Raw genomic sequence first — 20,562 nt, forward strand, 5'->3', positions numbered from 1 at the left:
AAAATATTTATGTTATTTGTCACATAATTTCTCCTAGACTACCAAATATATTACATAAGATATGACTCCCTAACTAAAAGAAATTTATAATTATTCATTTTAATTACCTTGATCGAGAGCTTACTTCATACCAGAATCTGTAAAAGCAGGAATGCACAACATTCTGCTTGTGGAGATTCTAGCATAATGTGTTAGGAGGGATAGATGTTAATCACATTATTGGAAATGAATGTAAAGTTGCTGCTGTGGCAAGTCTAAGGGCTACGTGCAACTTTAATGAGAGTTTGACCTATATATAAATCTTCTTAAAAACTCACACATATACAATCAAAAAGACTAGTATGTTTGCATGTTTGCATTTGTACCCATCCAACTAAAAGCTACCTTTCCATTGACACTTTCCTTAAAAAAATATTTTCAACATGTCCTCATTGAATTGAAGATAAAATTACATACAATTTTGAAATTTTAGTCATCTGAAAATAATAAAACTTCATGTGTCTGTTTAACATAAGATAATATAAAGACAACAATCATCATTGCATTTAGGGGATTTCAGATTAGTTAGAACAAGTTTCGGTTTAAAGAGGAAATGGATATATGACATTATTGGTTTGACTATTTTTCCCAAGGATTTTATCAGCTATGATAGACTTTTTATTTGTATAAACATTTGCCTGAAAAGGGAAACATGAGCCTATCTCCTCTTAATCATATATTTGCATAACAAAATATCTACATTATTGACTTAGAGTCCTGAAAAATATACTTTGTGAGAGGTTTGTGGTGCTCTTTAAGTACCATGGAAGAGAAATCAAATAACAAATGAGCATGAGCAGTTCTGAGCCTCCTACTCATCTGAAAATAGGGAATGAGGACTCTGGAGTCAGACTGCCTGGGTTCAAATTTGAGTCCTCCCACTAATAACTCCATGAATTTGGACAAGACACTTCTTTCTTATACCGAGATAGGAATTAAAAAACAATAAGCATAACACATATGGATAAATATGTATAGTATATTTGCTACAATTCAGGAATTAATATAGATCCATCATTATGGATTAAGACAATAATTTATTCAGATTTCTTTAGTTTTTACCTAAAGCTCCTTATCTTCCAGAACCTTACTCAAGACATTGCATTAAGTCCTAATTTCTTCTTAGGATCCTCTTAACTATGACAGTTTCCCAAGCATTCCCTGTTTTTAATTACCTTGATGATTTGAGGAGTACTAATCGGTCATTTTGTAGAATCCTCCTCTATTGAGATTTGTCTAATGTTTTTCTCTCATGATTAGACTGGTGTTATGGGTTTCCTGGAGAAAGACCACAGAGTTAAAGTGCAATTTGTAGGATATTATATGAAGGGTATAAAACAAACACACTTATCATTGTTAATGATAACTTTGACCACTTGCTTGAATATCTCAGTTTCTAGTGTTGCCATAACAAAGTACCACAAAGTGGATGGAACAGAAGTTTATTGTCTCATAGCTCTGGAGGCTTTAAGTACAAATCAAGGAGTAGGCAGGACCATGTTTATGCTGGAGCCGATAGTGTGAAGTCAATAGTGGCGATGAAAACACCTGGTATGACTGATTCTCTGCCTCCATCACATCATTATCTTCTCTTTGTCAAAATTTCCTTTACTCATAAGGACATCTGTCATTTTGGATTAAGGCCCATCTTAATCCAGTTTGACCTCATTTTAATAACTACAACTTCAAAGAGTCAATTTCCAAAAGGATCACATTCTTGAGACTGGGGATTTGGAATTGAGCATATCCTTTGATTTGAAGTAATTCAGTATTCTTTGTTATGCTTTTAACATTTTAAACACTTTGCCTTTAATATTATAAACATTTGATAATTTTAAGTGAAATGGAGCAATTCTTTGAAGTACACAAATTCCCAAATTTCACACAAAAAAACTGATAATTTGAAAATGCATTTATCTATTTTTTTTAATGAATCAATTACCTTCCAAAAGAGAAAGCACCATGGCCAGAAAGGTCCACTGGTGAAATTTACCAAACATTTAAAAATAAACAAGAGTTCTCCACAAATTCATTACTTCAGTGTTATTATGAGTTAAATATAATATTTAAAATAAATTTCTTTATCCACCCCTTTCCTTTTAAACTATCTTAATATTTTTATTTAAATGGGTTCTTTTTAAATAACATAGGGTTGAGTCTTGTGCTTTGTTAACCACTGTGAAAATCTGTGTCTTTTAATTGGTATATTTAGACCATTCACCTTTAAAATGATTATTGATATAGTTGGGTTCATATCCACTATTTTGGTGACAGTTTCCTATGCATTAGACTTATTTTTGTAGGGTTGCCCCCACTTTTTATATGACTTAATTTTATCTCCTAGCATATCAATTATACATCTTTGCTTTAAAAAAACTAAATTGTTTAGTGGTTTCCCTAGATTTTCTAATATACATTTTAAACTAATCTAAGTCCACTTTCAAGTAACAATATGCTACTCATACATAGGGCTGGGACCTTATAACCAAATATTCCCAATTCCTCCCTCCTATCCCTTATGGCATCGATGTCATTCATTTCATTTATCAACATACTATCATCACCCAATACATTGTTGCAACTGTTATGTTAAACAAAAAGCTATATTTTTGATCAATTATGAGTAGTAAAAATAAAATATTTTATTTTACCTTCATTTATTCCTTTTTCAGAGTTCATCGTTTCCTTCTATATATACAAGTTTCTGACTTTCAACACTTCCTTTAGGACAGATTGATGGTAATGAATTCCCATAACTTTTCTTTGACTGACAAATTTTTCATCCTTCACTTTGAAAGATAATATTTTAGATATATAATTCTAAGCTGGTGATTATTTATACTTTCAATACTTTAAATCAGGGGTTCATAACCAGGGTCCTGTGGAAAGATTTCAGGGAGTCCATGAGATTGAATTGAAAATTCAAACAAACATTATTCTTGTGGGGATGTGTTGGTGCAGCTGTGATATAGTTATTAAATAATACACAGTATAATGTGGACTTAGTAAGAGGTCCATGGTTTTCTGACAAAGGGATCCATGAAACAAAAAAGGTTAAGAACCCCTGCTTTAAATATTTCACTCCATGATCTTCTTGCTTGCCTAGTGTCTGAAGAGAAGTCCCCTGCAATTCTTATCCTTATTCCTCTTTAGGTAAGGTATTGGTTTTCTCTGGCTTCTTTCAAGATATTCTTTTTGTTTTGATTGTCTGCAGTTTGAATATGATATGCCTAGGTATAGATTAGTGGTGTCTTGCTTGGTATTCTTTGAAACTTCCTGCATCTTTGATTTTTTATCTGTCATTAATATTGGAGGTTCTTGCCATTATTACTTCAAATATTTTTCTGCTCTGTCTCTCTTTATTTTTCATCAGATACATGAATTATATGTAAGTTATACAATTTCAAATTGTCCCACAGTTCTTAGATGTTTGATTTGGTTTTGATTGAATGTATTTTCTTCATTTCTTTTTCTCTTTGCCTTTTGGTATGGGAAGTTTCTCTTGACTTAGCATCATGCTAATTGATTCTTTCCTCAGCTCTGTTGAGTCTACTCATCAGCCCATCAAAGTATTCTTCATCTCTGTTAGTGTTTTTGATTTCTAACATTTTCTTTTGATCTTTCATAAAGCTTCTGTCAATATGTTATATTAGCCTTCTTTTCTTTCATGTTGCCTATTTTTTTCATTAGAGAACTCATTTGTTAATCACAGTTATTTTAAATTCCCTATCTGATAATTTCAACATCTGTATCATATCTGAACCTGGTTTTGATGCTTTATTTGTCTCTTCGGACTATGTTTTTTGCTTTTTTTTTTGGTTTTTGAGTTTGTTTGTTTTTGCCTTTTAATATGTCTTATATTTTTTTGCTGAAATCCAGACAAGAAATATGGGTAATAGAAATGGAGGTAAGTATGTTTTTAGTATGAGGTTTTATGTTAATTTGGCTTAGAGTTTAGCTGTCTGTAATGTTTTCTGTAGCTGTAGGTGACAGAAGCTTAAAATTCCTCTAATTTCCTACTGTTCTTTATTTTTTCTTTTTTGTCTGTCAGATTTAGTTTGGTCTTCTCAGGAAAAACAAATCTGTATCTTTTAGCTCTTCCTGCTATAATCATCCTGGATCTCCATAAGTAAAGTTTGGGGGAAGGGAAACAGAGCCTAAGGGGGCTAATTCAATTAAATGCCTTGGTCTTCCTGTGATAAGGCACTAGTAAAGCTTTCCCCTTGGAAATTAGATCTTTGGTACAGAGAAAACTCTGGGTGTATTTCCCAATGATTACTTTTGCCTTACCCCTACCAGAGCCATGAGGAGTCTCTTAATTCTTCATGGTGGGATCCTGCTGAGGTTCCTGGAGGTAAAAATCCATGAAAGGGTGCCCCTCTAATACTGTGGCCTCCAGGAAATTCTCATTCTTATGTTAGACTGCACTCAGCCTCCAACAACTCATCACACTTAACATTCAAATGTTCCTACTAGTTTATGATTTCAGTGCCTTCTCTTCCAGGTAAGCAGGTCCTATTTGTGTCTCTCTAGACTCACCTGTCTCTCCAGATTTCAGAGTGGTGGTTTACCCTGTCACTGCAGTTCTCTAATGGATCCAATGACAATTTCTGATACTCAGTCTTGAGCTTTTTCTGGTAAGAATAATACAATCACTTCCAAGGCCTTTACATGTCAAAGCTGAAATCAGAGGTCTCCAGAGCCACTTTTTAACCCTGAAATTTGCTCTCTAGGCTCTATCCTCTTAACTATTTCATTAAACTAACCTTCCATACACTGGCTCACTGTGCCTTTAACCATAGCTCTGATTCCCAGAAATGTATGGTAAAGAATATTTGATTCAGTTTGTGAATAAGAAATTACTTAATTCATTTTGCAAATATAAAGAGTGCAAATAAGCCATTTTTACTGCTGCAACACTTAGGCAATTTTCTGAGCCTACAATGAAAGTTCCATGAGGAGAATTATCTCAATTTTTTAAATTTATCATTTTATTCCCAGGGTCTAGAACTATGGTTTATGAGTCCTTAGTGCTCAAAAAATATTTCTTGATTAGATAATTTCTCCAGGGAGATAAAAGGAATGGCACTGTTAGCATGGTTAAAATAAATTGACAATGCTAAACTCTGTGACTGCAACTCTACCAGACCAAAAATATTAGTGTCTAAGACTCCCACTGACACTAAGAGCTTGCAGGTTGACCCTTCTCCTTAGTATATCAGGTGGATTGAGCCTGGATTCTTCTGAGCCAGAATTATGTCTGGAATCATTAAGATCTAATAGGACATATACATGTGAAAAATATTGTAACAATGGATTAGAGCAAACATTAAGTTCCAGGCAAAGGATAAGAAAACAAACTTTAAAGATTTCATGAAAGAGTAATTCCTAAGAGGTACTAAATAAAAGTTTTGTGGAAGTTGGGACAAAAATTGGGACCTGAAATACTAAAGAAAGCATTTAAGTAACAGGAAAGAAGAGAAGGAGGAAAGAAGAGTGAGAAAGAGGGAGAGAGGGAACATGCAATGGAGGGTAAGAGCAGGCAGGCAGGAATTCCAAACAGAAAAGCAGGGTTAGCTAAAACATGAAAGCAAGTAGTTCAGGGAATGAAAGGGAACAGCAGGGAGAATGACTGGAGGACATAGAGGATTTAGGATGATGCACAGTATTAAATCAGGTTAGTAAGGTAAATAAGGGTCAAGTAGTAATTCAAACCTTAGTCATAAAATTGAATATTATTAAATTCACCTTTTGAAGTCATTCTGGATATCTTCAGGTACATTTTTTTCCCCAAGGGATAGTAAATCGCAGGGCACCTAGATCATTTGGCATGAAAAATCCACTAAGTTGTAGGCACAATCCAATTAAGTTCCAATCAATATAGGATTTTGGAGCATTTGCAGTAAATTTTTACATGAAACCATATCATCAAATTTGAGTGCAGTTCTGTGAAAATCCCAGGTTCCCACCACCAATGAAATACTCTTTAACCCTAAACACATAAATTTAAAATATAAGGAAGCACTATGGCACCCAATCTGGAAAATAGAATTTTTAAAATTCCAGATAAATAATAGCTAAAAAAATAATGAGAATTATATCCAAATGTTTAGGGATTTGTCAATATAATGTTTTATCTATTCTTTAAATTTTAATAGAGCCAACATTTTCAATATATATTATTAAAGAGGTGTTAATTTTGTAGTGAATTAAATTCACATGTCTCATGTCTTATACACATTTATCAAATCAAATACATGTTTAAATAGTGAGATTATTATTTCTTTCTGAGGAAAATGTTCAGTGATATCCGATTTGATTTACCATTAAATATTACTATCTAGGACCTTGTGAATCATAAGTCTGCTAAAGACTCAGGAATCTTTAAATTATTCAAGTTCTAAATGTGAGTAAAGAAGTATCTCCTTTCTCTAAAAGCTGGCTAATCATATGACAAGCTAAACATTTTAGAAATAGCATTTTTTTTCCATCCAGAAGTTCTATTTTCCATGTTGATTTTTGTACATTTGTTATTAAACTATATCAGTATACCTTCACATCTTGAGCAATAGAAAAGTATGTTCATTTATATTTATTAAGCTATTTGCTATCTGTTATATTGCAAAAAGTACTATCATATCATCATATTATATTCCAGAAAGCCCAAATCACTAGAACTTTTTTGATAATGCCATATTATATTCACTTTAACTTCTAATAGCAATAATACATGAGTAACAATAAGAGTTAAAAGCAAAAAATGGGTTATGTCTAAATAAAATGATAGGAAGATTATTTGAACACTGTGGAAAAGACTGAGGTCTAAAATATTTGATCCATCCACGACAACTTCTTGAAATTTCTAGGTAAAAAGTATTCTCAAGAAGGAGCTCAAATCATTACCAGAATCTATTTCTTGATGACTTTTAGTCACACTATTAATGTTATTTAGATGTGACTTTTATGCTTTAACATTATAAGGGTTTCACATCTATAAAAATATGTCCTACAAAAAGAAAACCTTTCAAATTCAAAATTCAACAGTCCAAGAAACAGACTTTAATTACTAGAGATTTTACTGCTCCTCCATAATTCACTTTTCTGTCATTCCATAAAATCTAGCTACAGAAGTCATAACAAACGTCCATATGAAATATATTATATTCACAAAATTGAACAGTCAACATGTATATTTTCTATTACAGTATGCAAAGAACTTCCATATATTTGTGTCATCAAATAATTATTTTAAATATGACTAAATACCTTTAATTGATAATGATATATCAGTAGTCAATATTCATCCACTACCGACATCACTGTTATACATTCCCTAGCTTATTCTCTAGTTTTCTTTCACTTGACCTGATGAAAATGAGAGCCACTGAGTATATTTTGAATGGATTGTACAAAGCATGGGACTGTAGCACAGGGAATCCAGTGATGGAATATGGATTGTGGGTAACTGGACAAATATGAGAATGTTATCCCATGAACAACAACAAAAATATAATACTAATATAGAGTGTTAATTATTAGGTGGGTTGGGGAAAATACATCAAATGTAAGATATGGGTTACAATTAGTAATAATATTTTGATGATACTCTTTCAGAGTTTGTAACAAATATTGCACAACATGCAAGGTTGGTAGTGGGGACATGTATGGAAGACTTGTATGATGATATGCATGTTTGTTTTGTAAATTCATAACTTTTACTATATACTTATGGTTATTGTGTTTATGTATGAATGAAATATTTCTACGGAATTTTATTTTAAAAAAATCAGTGGTTAAAGCACTAGTTATATAACTATTTTAAATAGCCTAACCTAAAATTCAGCAATCATTCTTCTTCACAGAAATATAACAAACACGTGAATAGCTCTTAATCATAAATAAAAGAAATTTTTACATACTTTATAATGAAAACTTAACTAATATTTCATATATATACTGGTAATTATTTCTTTGTGAGGGATTTTATGTTATTTCCAAACACTTGAGCCTAATGATTAAGTCCTTTGCTATGTTGATACTGTCTTTTTAGTCCTTGACTCATTAACTTCAATTTTCTAATGCATCTATAAATCATCTAGAATGCTTTGGTCTTCTCAGAAGGCTCCATATTACTGTTTATATAATATTCAGTTCAGTTAATGTACTTAAACATCATATTAATCTTACCACCATTGGATCCTGAGTAGCTTTCATTCTTTTGTAATATTATATAATATAATATGTCATTCTTTATCCCATGCCTCCTTACATTACTGAATTCTAAGCTTATCTATTTCCTCAGTTCTTTTGTAGGATCTGATAGTTAGAACATATTTTACATTATTTTATGATATTAAACAAATTGTTCAATAATTTGTGTAGTAATTGAACAGCCATTATTTTAAAGCAGCTCTTAAGTTTCCCAACACTATGACCTAAAATCTAGATCTGAATTCTTCTAATTCATTGTGTAGCTCTATCCAGGACTTAGGTTATAACTACATTTATGATTTTAAAGGTTCACAACAGGGCTGAAGCACATTCTAATTGGTCATTAATGCATTTCACTATTTAACTGATCTATGTGGATGAATGTCTGTCACGATCATCCCACCAGCAGAGAATATCGGACCTCTAATATCTTTGCAGTGCCATGTTGTGTACTTCTTTGGGGGAATTAAGGCAATCCTGTGGATAGCTCAGTCCCCAATTTTAAAATTATAGTAAAGTTGGAGTATGTTTTGTAGAATTAGTGGTTTCCAACCATTACTGTACATTAGAATCTCCTGATATTTATTCACCAACTCATCCCAGCTCCTCTTCATGGTCTGGTCAGGGGCATCACATTGAAAAACACTGATCTAAATTTATGTAACACATTTTTCTTTTTGCTAAGTGGTTAAATCTTTACTACATTCTGGATTTTCAGAAAATGATCAAAAACATCTGCCTTCTATGATAAGGCAGCGATGTCAAGTGAAAAAGTAATGAAATTACAATGCTGCCATATACCTAGTAAATACTCCTTAGGTTTGTTAATTAAATAACTTGAAAAAAACTCTTTGCTAACGAACATGCTAGGCCATTCTTCAATTCATTCATAGAAATTGCAGCAGCTGGAAAACCTTACATATTGTCAACATTTTAGTTAGCATAATCCTCATCAAATATGATCTCTTAATTGTTTTTTTCTTTTCCATACTTCATTATATTATTTCATAAAAATGTTTATCATTATAATGCTTTATGTTGTAAATCCATGCTGCATCAGTGTCATGAGAAATGAAACATTATCTGTACTACACACAATTGTTTGTGAATTTTAAGCTAATTCATTCACAAATTCAACCAAATTTCTACTAATTGCCAGCAAATTTGCCAAATTCTGGAAATACTGTAGCAAATTTTCACAGCGTCTTTAGACTTTAAGAAACACTAACTGTAAAAGAGATGAACTTTCAGGTAATTAACTGTGCTACCATTTGATAATTAGTATAATGCTGGAATAGTATATTAGAATCATGAAAGAAGTTTTAAATGTGATCTGTATTAGCACTCAAAATCAGATATGTATGTGTACCATAAAATCATACCACTTACAATTAAGATATTAGAGAATATCTGGTACAGAGATCAGAAAACTACAGCCTACTTTTACTTATCTTATGCCCTAAGAGTTAATAATATTGTTTTACAATTTAATGGTCGTAAAATAAACAAAAGAATAACATTATATGACATGTGAAATTAGATTTCACTTTGATGTTACAACAGCATGCTATATCATTGCAATACAGACTGGTCTGACCTGCAAAGATTGAAATATTTACTGTCTGGCCTTTATAGAAAAAAAGTTTGTTGATGCCTGATCTAAACCAATATTGTTGAGTACAGCTTTCTGTTATTTTGGTAATGTTCTTCATCTACACAAATATAGCACCCACTAGGAACATGTAACTATTGAGCAATTGAAATGTGACTGGTGTGATGGAGAAACCGATTTTTAAAGATCAGTGTAATTTTAATTAATTTACATTTAGCTTATTTTGAAATCTTAATTTAATCAAGTTAAATTTTGCTCATTTCAAGAGGTGTAATGTATTAATGATAATAATACATTATTATCATAAACATATTGCAAGACAAGATGCAAAATGAAACACAACAAATGCAAAAATCTGCTATAAGCTACAAATAGTTATCTGTATGAATCAAGATCATATTGACACCAAGACTGAGAATTAAAGAGAAATTATCTGGCTATAGAATATGATAAAAGCCTGGTATTTCCATCTTTAGCTTCTAATTCTAAAATTTTGTTCACATTGAACCTTCAGAGTCCCTATTGATTTTATCGTAAAGAAATATAAACTGAATTTAAAATGGAAATTTATACTAATAGAAAACCACTGGTATCTGTTTAATATGTTGAGGTTCACTAATACGCTTTATTTATTTTTTTAATCTTCTACTGTGAACCTGCCTATATACATATGAGTATAAAATCAGTGCTTAATCTAGGGGGAAAAAATTAGGACAGAGAGAAACAAACAGGGAGGTTATGTAATTTGCCTACAGCAATTAATTACTGTCAGAGCTTGTTTAGGACCCTGGTGAGCACCAGAGTTCTGATGACCCATGGGTCTTTTGTAACCAAGGTAACCACATGAGGTTGTAGTTGAGATTTGAAAATTTTATTCGGCCTTCCTAGATGAACTAGTAAAGTATTTCTGGAGCTAGGCCTGATTATTTTCTATAACTTCTTTAAAAAGGGATCCTTTATCTGTAGAATAAATGTTCAACCAATTTACTTCAACTACTGTCACAAAGATTTTATCTTAGGGCATTTTGTTATAATAAAGTGTCTCCCTTGTAATGTGGCCCATTCCTGGTGCTTGGCTTTTTAGGCAAGCCAGAATTGTTCTGCAGTTATCACAGCAGAACCACCATATGGCTCCTTTGTGAACTGACAGGGAATTGCATCAAGTAGGTCACTTCTGGCAAAAGCAAAAGGGCTTTCCACAGTTCAACACTCCAAGAGAGTAAAGAAGGAAAATTCTTTCCCAATGAGGTAGATCAGTTAATGAAATCTAAAGCTTCCTAAAACATATCCTGGACAAGCAAAATGTGCCTCCAGGAAACTGGCTCCTTTATCAAACACTGAATGCCAAACATTTACTTAAGGATACAACCCTAAAAACTAGTTAATGAAATCAATCAAAACCTTCCCATGTGTACATCAACCACAGAAGGACACAGAAGGAATAAATAATTTGTGAGCTACATCAAAGCAAGAGTGGGGTGAAGGACTTACCTATAACTCACAGATGTTAAAGTAATCAAAAGAAGCTAGACCAAAAAAAAAGCTTATATTTTTAAAGGTATGTTAAAGGAAAGAATGGTAAGGATGGCCACTATTACTTTCACCTCTTGTTTTCTGGAAACTTATATTTTACCTGTTAGGAACACAGCACCATAAAATGGCCTTTAGTTCAGGGTATAGACTGTTTATTCAAACATACCATCCACACACAGTGTTAACTCCAAGATGGAGCCATAGCTGCACCCTTGAAAAGTTATTCCTACATTTTATCAGATGGGTAGCCTCTGGGTAGTACAGTAAAGAGAAACAGTGGTTTCCATAGTCATGTACCAATTGTCACATATCTTTTGTGATAAAGAATGTTCTTGGTCTATATGTTAAATAAATATGGCTAAGAAATGTCCCACTGCAGAAATACTTATTCCATAGGGTATTTATCCCATTCTGTCTTTGGTTGGAAGCTACTTGGAGGAGGTGCATGAGCCATAATTATTTTATTTTTTAAATGACATTTTCATCAGATATTAAATTCTAGGATGGTGCTTTTATTTTTTTACTTTGTTTCAGCACTTTAAAGATGCCATTCCATAATTTTCTTGTTTGCATAGTCCTATAAAAGAAGTCTTTGCCTATTAGAAATAAATTATCATTAAGCAACTGCCCGGGGCCTCTAGTAATGAATGGTAAGATGGCGTATACAAACCTCAGGCAAAAAAAAGTACAAAAGGTTTACAAAATTAAAGAAAAAAAGAACAAAAACCACAAAATCATTGGAAAGCTACCAGTGCAAGTTCTTTTTGGAGTAAAGATTCAGAAGAAGAGAGAAAATGAAAGAAGTAAGCCTAGAATTTTGGCCTGATATTCCCTTGATAATAAATAGAAAATCCCAGGTGAGTAAGCCATTTTAACAAAAACTTTGTCATGATTGATAGGACATAAAGAATAATAAATTAAAGAAATGTATAATAATTTAACAGCATGGTTAACAAAATGAATGGACTCAATTGATAATTATAGAACATGAACACAAAAATGGAACATGTTTAAAGTCACATTAAACATTCATCAAAATTTGTTCTTTATTGTGTGATAAAGTCTCAATTTAAGAGGATTAAATTATACAGAGTATGCTTTCTGACTATAGAGCAATTAAACTAGCAAACAGTAATAAAACATTAACAAGAAAATTCCCTTATATTTCCAAATTAAGCAACACAATTCTAAATAACTGAAGTCAAGAAGAAATTGCAGTAGATGCATAAAACATTTTGAACTGAAAAATACAGAAAATATGACATATCATACTCTGCAAGATCCAGATTTGAATACATAAATTCAAAAAAGTAAAAAATAAAGTCTGAGAATTAGTGATCTAAACATGAATATCAAAAAGACAGTAAAAGAGTAACAAAAGAATGAGACAAGCTAAATAATGAATAAGGATAGAAATAATAGAGAGAAGAAATAAATTAAGGAAATAGAAAATGAATAACAAACATAGATGATCAGCTTAGTCAAAAAATAATAATATAATTTATATAAATCAAAGAAGAAAAGAAAAGAAAAAAGAGGGCACAAATAGCCAATATCAGGAATCAACAAAGAGACATCAAATAAAGGACATAAAAAGGAGAAAATGTTAATAAATAAATATTATAAGAAAAACATTATTTAAAAACTTTATTTAAGCCATCCAGCAATGCTTCAGTTACATGTTTACTTTTTCCAGAACTGATATAACATAACTTCATTTGTTATCAGTTTCTTTGGCAGGCCTGTAGGTTACAAAGATGAAAATACCATGGTTCTAAACTCACAAACAAATGGGGGTAAATACTTCTAAGATAACCTTAGAACAATCTGAAGTGCTGTCACCCATGTCAGAGTAGTCAATCCAAGACTTTGAAATTGCCTGTAAGTTTTTCAGAAGAAGCTTAACAATTAATGAGTCTTGAAAGTTAGCTAGGATTTTGCCAGGTGAAATAACAATGAGAAAGTACTATTCATGCAAGGCACAATTTCAATTTTGGGGAAATATCAAGCAGATCAGTATTGGTAGATTATATTTTAACATCTGTTATCTGAGAAAGAGGTAAACTTAAAAGAAGTGCTTGCCGATTTTAAGATATAATGATGTATATCCTGGATAACTTGGTAATCTATGCTAAAGAACTTTAATTATAATAGAACAACCATGGGCTGCTGTAGCAGTTTAATTGATGAATTCCAAAAAGAAATATTGGATTATGCTTTTAATTTGATCTGCACCTGGGCATGATTGAGTTATGATTAAGGCATTGAATCCTCACCCTTGGTGGGTGGGAACTAACAGATAAAAGGCATAACGAAGAACAGAGTTGGGGGTTTTAATGCTGGAGTTTTATGCTGAAGTCTAAAGCTGGAGCCCCAGGGAAAGAGACAGAGCTGTTCACCTGATAGTCTACAACTCACCTTGTGGAGAGAGGCAAAGCCTAGAGAGCCTCATAGTTTACAGCTGTCCTTGTGGAGAAAACAGGAGCTGAGCCCAGAGGAACCCCTGAAGCCTGAACCCTCGCAGACATCGACAGCCATCTTGCACCAAATAGTTACTTATGCTTTATAGCCTGTTAGCTCCTACCCCGAATAAATACCCTTTATAATGCCCAGCAGATTTCTGGTATTTTGCATTAGCACCCCTTTGGCTGACTAATACAGCTGTCACGATGAAATTAATTGGAATGGAGAAGCATTCTTCTTAGGGGTGTGAGCTGCAAAACAGTAAGCTAGTAAATGCAGACTCCCGACTCTGTATCAGATTTATTGCATCAGTATCAGCATTTTAACAAGATCTGTAGGTAATATCGCTATGCATATTTCATTTTGAGAAATATAGGATTAAATGATTCAAAGGAGATATTTTAAATATTTCTCAGTATTGAAAAATACTGGCTTAAATGATTCTAAGGAGATATTTTAAATGATTCAACTGAAGAGAACAATTAGAAATGTATTTGTAATGGTATAAATAGGAGTTGAAAGGGGTTTGATAAATTATGAAGGATAAATAGTAGGGAATATTTGAGCACATAATTTAGGAGTAAAATCAAGTGTACAGTTTTGGATTAAATTTGGGGGTGAAGGGAGGGGAAGTCAAGGATTATGACCAAGTTAATGGCTTAGATGGGAATGATGCTGAAAGGAGAGATGATAAATATAGAAAAAGTAACTTTTGAAAATATCTCATCATATCAGGGAAAACAGCTGAGAAAAATAATGATGATAATGCCAAAAGACTTTATAAAATGTAAATCACTAATTTTGTGGTATTCTACAGTTTACAAAATCCTCTTCATTTATCCGATTTTTATTCTATTGAGTCATGATATTAACTTGAATTTACCTCTTTAGGAAGTTCACATTTCACAAAAATAATAGTTATTACATTTGAATTTTTAATATATATTTTTAAAAGAAACTTAGATTACAGAAATGTTATACAAGAAATATAGAGAATTCCCAAATGCCCCACTCCCTAGCCCTCACATATTTTCCCACTTCAACAACATCCTTCATTACTGTGACACACCACAATTGATGAATACATCTTGGAGCATTGCCACTAAGCAATTATTATAGTTTACACTGCAGTTTACACTCTCTCCCACACATTTTTGCAAGTTATTACACATTATACAATGAATTGTATCTGTCATTGCAATGTCATTCAGGATAATTCCCAAATCCTGAGAATGCTCCCAAATTACACCTATTTTTCCCTCTCCCTCCCCTCAGAACCTCCAGAGGTCCCTGCTTCCACATTCACGATAAAAGTTCTTCCATTGCTAGGATCACAAAAAGTCTACAGTCATCATGCATTCCCCACTCCTGAGGATTCTGGGATGATGATGCCCACTCCACCTCTAATTGAGAGGAAGCTTAGATCCCATGGGGCAGATGGATGGAACTATCTTGCTTGCAGTTGTGGACTCCCTCTGTTCCTTGAGATAGTCGTTGTCAGTCATCATCTCCTTGTTAGTTGTCCTAGGTGAGTCCAATGACTGGAGAGTGAGTAGGTGTTTTACTTTGTTTTAGCACTTTATTTCAGCAAGTCTGTTGAGATTCTAGTCCCAACTGGCACATGGACAACCCAACGATTTAAGTCTCTTGGACATACAACTATCAACTCTAGTACTAACATAGGTCCAATTAGAGGGTCAGCAGAGCCATGTGTAGGGCAAACACGACTGAGTCCAACTCTATCACACTGGGGAGCATAAATTCCAAAGTAGGGTCCACTGGCAGGGCACCAAACTCCTGAGCTGTCTGTCCTACCTAAACTGTCTGGGACTATAGTGGGGAAGGTGGGTTAGACTGTACATGGAAATGGGGAGAAGGTTGGGGAGGGAGCAGGTGAACCCTGGGGATTTATGGGTATGTGGTTGAAACTATAATACTAGGAATGTTCTTTTGGCAAATATGGCAGGTGAGGGTTACTGGTTTAAGGTGTTAGATGTGGGGGCACTTGGGGCAGGTCATACCTGGGGCAGGCGCCTAAGGATTATGTAGTGTTCATCTTGTCATAGTGTGTTGTATTAGGGGAAGTAGACTCACATAATGGGTGGGAAGGTATTGGACTCCCACCCTAGGGAGTCATACTATGAACTCAAATAGAGGGACAAGAGTCTCTAGAGATCATAGACAGTGTGTAATAGGGGAGGACAGGCCAATATGTTAAGTCTTCAAGGTTTTTGCAAGTAACTATAAATCTGGTCTTTCACTGTGTTCATCGTGGTGGTTACTGTGGGTCCTGAGGGTATGGAGAGGGAATAATAGAACAAACAGAACACAGGGCATTTGGGGGATAATGGAATTGTTCTACATGATCCTTTAAGGATAGATACAGACCATGTCAAACTTCATCAAATCTATGAAAGTGTACAGTCCAAAATATTAACCACAATGTAAATCATTGACCATGGTTAATAGCAATGTTTCAATGTTTGTACATCAATGCACCATCCACATGTAAAGTGACATATGAATTTTAAGACTGTTCTCAAATCAGAAGGGTTAGGAAAGCATAATTTATGTTCAGAAATTCATGAATCATGTTCCCTTATGCAATGTACTTGTGGCTACTGCTCAAGAAATATTTGAAAAATTTCAAGATTTTTTTTCTTAGTGTTTAAACATTTTAAGGAGAAATTGCCTGGCTTGCCATTTTATGATACTACTCTTGGGAGTTATTCTGCACGCTAAATCCAAATAAGCTATCCTTCAGCAAAAGTCTCTATATCAGCATTGCCTAATGTATCACCATTCCTCCTGCTATTAGCAACCTGTTTGTTTGTTTTTAATGGAGGCAGTCAGAAAAATCCAGCAGAAAATTTATAAAATATTGATGCTGTAGTATTGGTGATAGAAAGTACAAAATAGCCACACGTTATAGGTTTTGTTCAATATATCTGAATTAGAGATCTTGTCACCAAAGTGGAAAATTATAGATAGCTAGATGATAGATACATGATAGAAGATATACAGATAACTAAAGAGCTAGAGATGATAAATTCTTACATAGATAGATATAGAGATAATATAAATACAGATACATAATAAATTCTAGTTATTTGACTCCACATGAAAAATTATTGAATTGTCTGTTTTCATCAACAATACCTTGAAAGTTTCATGTGCAAAGGAACAGAGAGCCAAATGCCTAATTAAATCTAAAATAGGTAGGTTAGTTCCTATAAATATCAAGTCTTAATTAATCATTCATCAAAATGAATAACAGAATCAAGCTTTCATGTCAATTCTGTGAGCATTTTAAAACTATTTTTTAATATATGGCAGCAGCGTTCTTGCTTACATTCTCCTCTTACTCTACAAAGATTGTGGTTCTGTTTTGATTTAGCATTTGATTGGAAAAACTGTATTTTATGTAACCATGTTCACACTGGATCTCTGTTACAAAACCTGAAGTTTGAAGAAAAAACTTGAAATGCTCATTTATGATGAAATTAACCTTTATGTAATATACATTGATTAGGCATTTATGAGATATAAGGTATTTTTCTAGGTATGTTATTATTGATGCATAAGAACAAGAATATAAAGAGAAAATGATAAAATTCTATTTAAAGTAATATAAAATATAAAATCAAATATAACAAAATGAGTAATAGTTAATAGGCAACCAATAATATAATGAAGGAGAATATTCTGCAAAATAGAAATAGCTTGTATTGCATAGTAGAATTCGGAAGCCTTTTCATAATAATTTGACATTCAAAATCGTTTTGGCTTTCTAGGTTGCTATGACAAATATTACACAAAGGGTTAACTTAGGAACTAGGAGTTTACTGGTGCAAGATTTCATAGGCTAGAAGTCTTACTTCCTCCCACAGTCAGTAGTGTCCAGTTTCCAGCAACTCTTGGGTTGCTTCACTTTATCAGCACATAGCAATGTTCTCTTCTTTCTCTTCTGGATTCTTTTGACTTCCCCCTTTTAGCTCCTCCCCAAGGCTTTCTCTCTCTCTGAATTTCTACTGCTACAAAAAGACTTTAGTAGTCCGGATTAAGGGTCATACATTACCTTGAAATGTCATTGTTAAGAGAGCCTATTTACATGGGTTCATAGCCACAGGAATGCAGATTAAGAAAATATCTAAATATGGGTACATAATTCAACCTACTACAACAATCAACAGCATTTTGTTCATATTGGCTTTCTTCAATAATAATGGATTGACAAGTCTATACTAGCCAGCTCACTAAATGCAATGAGTGTGACATAGTTTATACAGGTATTCCAAAGCCTAAATTCATTCTTAAGGACAGTAAAGGGGGAAAAAATCATGCAACTAATGTTATAGCAGTGAGTTGTTTAGATGCTATTCCCATGAATACAGAGATGAATGTCATATTTTTACATATATATTTTTCCTGCATAGCCTCCTTTCTGCAGCAACTGGTACCACTGCAAAAGTTTAGTACATTTTAGATTATGCTAGTGAAGAGGATTTTTGTTTTGTTTTGCTGTGTTTGTGTTGTGTCATGTGAGTGTGTGTTTTACTTGATTTTGACGTGTAATAATCAAATTCAAATACGCTTCCAAAAGTCTATGAGAACTGAGCAAGTTGCCAATGGTAGAATGCCATTTATTGGAATATTTCTTTTCCTTCTCTATTATTCTTTCAAAGGAAAATATATTGCAGAAATTCCCTTCAAATTAAATCTAATTAAACAGAATATACATTCTACCATGCTACTCAAGTATTCACTTACCTCTCATAGATAGAAATGTTTCTTAAACTTTAGACTAAGGGTACATCTATTTCATATAATTTGGTTCATTTTTTTAAAAATTAATTTATTTATATTTTTATTTATTCCCCTCCTTGCAGCTTGTTCCTTTTCTTTTGCTGTCTCATCTCTGTGTCCATTTGCTGAGCATTTTTTCTGTCTCCGCCTGTCTCCCTTTTGCTGTGTCTTCTTGCTACACCAGCTCTCTGAGGCACATGGGCTGTCAGCTCTCCGCGGTGCACAGACCAGCTTTGCCTTCACAAGGAGGCCCTGGGATGGAAACCCAGAGCCTCCCATAGGGTAGATGGGAGCCCAACTGATTAAGTCACAGCCACTTTCCAGTTTGGATCATTTTTATCATTAAGTTATTTTATTAAATATCTAGATTATTTTCAGTCATTTGCCTTTTACAACTTAAAGAGGAAAACAAATCAAGGAGAGAAAACCAACTCACCAATCTAGAATTCAGAAGAATGAATCAATCAGTTGTTTTCTTGTTTTTTTAATTACTAAAATCCAGCCATGTTCATGCTTTCTGCTTCGGCTTTAACATAAAGATCAATAGCTTATATATGGAACTGAAACCAGAGGTGATTTTTTTTCTCTGTGATGTTTTATATTATTTATTCACAGTTTAAAATGTTTTTTCTCTTTTCAAAAGAAACAGCCCTCAACTTAAAATCCATGAAGATTCTATTACAAAAAGAAGGTTCATAGACTGTACCTACATGTGGTACAATTGGTCGAATAGTAAAGAAGCCTGTCATATAGCAGTTCGATATTATTTATGAATTTGAAAAATAGATTTTGGATTATGCTTGTTAACTGATCCATTCCTCTAGGCATATTAGATTGTATTAGATTCAGAGGTTTCACTTTTACTTGGTTAAATTATGATCAAAGCTTTGATTCGGCCAGGTCAGTAGGATGTTGAGTTCCTCCCCCCTTGGTGGGTGGGGACTCACAGAGAAAAGGAGCCCAGGAAGTAAACACACAGGAGAAGAACACAGAAGAATAATGACAACTCCCTAGACACTGCAGAGGCCCTGGGAAGAGAGAGAGCCTGATGGTCTACTTCTGACTTTGTGGCAAGAACAGAGCAGCTGAGCCCAGAAAGAAATAAGCCCTGGGGAGAGAGACAAACCATATACCAGCCTACAGCTGAGACCAGAAGACACTAGGACCATGGATCCTGAAGAGGAAGGCTGAAACCTCACAGAGACTGGCAGCCATCTTGCTCCAACATGTGGCAACAGACTTTGGTGAAGGAAGTAATTTACTCTATAGGGACTTGTGACTGTAAACTTCTACCCCAAATAAATACCCTTCATAAAAACCAACTGGTTTCTGGTGTTTTGCATCCGCACCCCTTGAGCTGCCTAATACAGCCATGAAGTACTCAACAGCCTGAAGTAAAAAACAGCAATAAATGTTTGTCCAGCTGAAATCCACCGGGCTTGTTCTTCATGTCTTCACATTTTCTTTTCTCAGTTTCACAAAACACAGAGCAGGACTAAATGAAATAAATGACATTGTAAAATAATAATCTCATATCAAAATTATATCTTACTACAGGTTACTCATTTGGATTTTAAATTGGCTTCCTTAACGAGACAAGTAAAATATCCTTTTGCCTTCAGAATGATGCTTTCTAATTTGGTTTACCTAAGACTTTGAAATTATAACTAAATACTAAAAGGAATTTGGTGAATAGTATCTTCAGGAGCAATATTTTTAGGTAAATTATAGAAGGTGACTATATCAAAGGTTATTAGATAAGGATTTCAAGCCCGAAAAAATTAATTAGAATTGTTCAGAAAAGTAAATGTATCAAAGTAGTTGACTACATATCTATGGGATAAAAAGGCTCCTAATAAAATTAATAAAGTCATATTTTTAATGATGCATTAAAGAAA

This window comes from Dasypus novemcinctus, chromosome 4, assembly GCF_030445035.2.
Source record: "Dasypus novemcinctus isolate mDasNov1 chromosome 4, mDasNov1.1.hap2, whole genome shotgun sequence".
NCBI classification, from domain to species: Eukaryota; Metazoa; Chordata; class Mammalia; order Cingulata; family Dasypodidae; genus Dasypus; species Dasypus novemcinctus.